This window comes from Callospermophilus lateralis, chromosome 5 (assembly GCF_048772815.1).
Source record: "Callospermophilus lateralis isolate mCalLat2 chromosome 5, mCalLat2.hap1, whole genome shotgun sequence".
NCBI lineage: Eukaryota > Metazoa > Chordata > Mammalia > Rodentia > Sciuridae > Callospermophilus > Callospermophilus lateralis.
The window spans coordinates 11490457-11492163 of record NC_135309.1 but is presented as its reverse complement, the minus strand read 5'-3'; positions in this window follow the sequence as shown (position 1 = coordinate 11492163).

The window sequence follows — 1707 nt, the reverse complement described above, 5'->3', positions numbered from 1 at the left end:
CTTTTTATATATATATCTGAGCCATCAGTCTGCTTTTGAAAACAAGAGTTGGCTCACCACGACTTGCCCTATGACACTTCAAACCTCACCTCAATATATTCATCCCTCTATGTTCTCAGATTTGAAACTATTTGTTGTGACCTTTGTCCAGTGCCACTCACTTTCACTTTCCTACACTTAAAGTGATATCTAAAATCCTATAAGCATGCATCCACAATTCGCTTTGTGTCTGTCAAAGTGACATCCTCTGTGCTAAACTGCTTCCTGAGTGATGAGTGGGCTATGAACTAGAACACTACTTTTAAAACTCCACTTACAGTGACACTATGATCCTAATCAGCATGTTTATTTGAAGAATTTCAACAAGATTCTTTAATGCAATTGGATAGAAAAATGACTGTAATTTTGTTCCCTGGTGAAAATTGGTGGCACATGTGTGTGGCAGTATCCTCTGTTTATAAGGTCTTTTATAAGAATGTAAAGAAAGTATTGATTTATTATCCAGAGTGTAAAAACAAAACAAAACAAAACAACTACAACAAAAGAAAAAAAAACAGTCCATCAAATATTTTCCATGATTTGGGCCTATCAAATGGGAGCATAAATAATGATGCTTGGCATTGATTAGTCCTAGCTAGTGTGCGTGTATTGTGTGTATGTGTATTACATATATATATATTTTTGTTTGTTTGTTTGTTTTTTTCTTCTTTTGGTACCGGGGATTGAAATTAGAGACACTTGACCATGGAGCCACATCCCCATCACTATTTTTGTATTTTATTTTGAGACAGGGTCTTGTTGAATTGCTTAGTGCCTCACTTTTTGCTTAGGCTGGCTTCGACTTCTGCCTTTGCTTTCTGAGCTACTGGGATTACAGGCGTGTGCTACTGTGCCCAGATTACTTGGGATATTTCTTTGCATGTAAATTATCTCTATTCGGGTGCAGTTTAAAATATATATATATATTTATCCCAGACCAGCAAAGGTAGCAGTCATGAGCACCTCTGCTGCCCCAGTTTTTTTCCCCTTGTCCTACCCCTCCTTCTCTATCTCCTCCTCTGCCTCTACCCCTCCTCCTCCTTCTCCTCCTCCTTTGTCTTTACCCCCTCTTCCTATAACTCCTCCTCCTCCAACCCCTCCCCCTCTTCTTTCACCCCTCTAACTCCCCCATACTAATTCCTCCACCTGCATCCCTGCTCCTCCCCTCCTCCAATCCCTTCCTCCTTCCAGTTTTTTCTGATCCACCTTCCCTCTTCTTCCTCTGTCCTCTCTCCTTCCTGCTATACTCCTCATCCCTTGTTCACAGTATTCCTACTTCTCCACCCTTTCTCTACCTCTGTTTCCTTCCTCCTCCTTCCCACTTCCTTCTCCCCCTCTCCACCTCCACCTTCACACTCTTCCTCCTCTACTTCTCATTCTTACTCCTCCCCCACCACCTCCCCTCCCCTCCTCTACTTCTTACAAGACCTTTCTTCTCCTCTTTCTCCTCCTTCACCCTTTTTCTTTTCCTCCTCCACTTTCATTCTCTCACCTTCCTCCTATATTTTCCTCCTCTGCCTCCACGCCAGCCTCCTCTAACCCCTCTTCCTCATTTATGCCTCTAATTCCACCATACTCACTCTTACACCTGCACCATTTTTTACTCTTCCACCCCTCTCTGCTCCCCTCCTTCAGTCCTGTCTTCCTTCTCCTCGCTTCCCCTTCACC